At 36.7% G+C, this 357-nt stretch overlaps 1 protein-coding gene across 1 annotated transcript in view; it reads left to right on the top strand.

Annotated features, from left to right (window-relative positions):
• Positions 1-357, top strand: part of tm4sf5 (transmembrane 4 L six family member 5) — a 10,779-nt gene that overhangs the window by 4,942 nt on the left and 5,480 nt on the right. The gene's annotated exons all lie outside the window — the stretch shown is intronic.

The raw sequence follows: 357 nt of genomic DNA, 5'->3' as shown, positions 1-357 counted from the left end.
GGTCATTGGTATAATAGTGGGTCATTGGTATAATAGTGGGTCATTGGGATAATATTGGGCTATTGTTATAACAGTGGTTCATTGGTATAATAGTGGGTCATTGGTATAATATTTGATCATTGGGATAACAGTGGGCCATTGATATAATATTGGGCCATTGGTATAACAGTGATTCATTGGTATAGTATTGGGCCATTGGTATAATAGGGGGTCATTGGTATAATAGTGGGCCATTGGTATAATAGTGGGTCATTGAGATAACAGTGGACCATTGGTATAATATTGAGCCATTGATATAACAGTGGGTCATTGGTATAATGTTAGGCCATTGATATAACAGTGGGTCATTGGTATAAT

This window comes from Rhincodon typus, chromosome 45 (genome assembly GCF_021869965.1).
Source record: "Rhincodon typus isolate 14 chromosome 45, sRhiTyp1.1, whole genome shotgun sequence".
NCBI lineage: Eukaryota > Metazoa > Chordata > Chondrichthyes > Orectolobiformes > Rhincodontidae > Rhincodon > Rhincodon typus.
The sequence above is the reverse complement of the archived record's forward strand: the minus strand, read 5'-3'. Positions and strand labels throughout refer to the sequence as shown.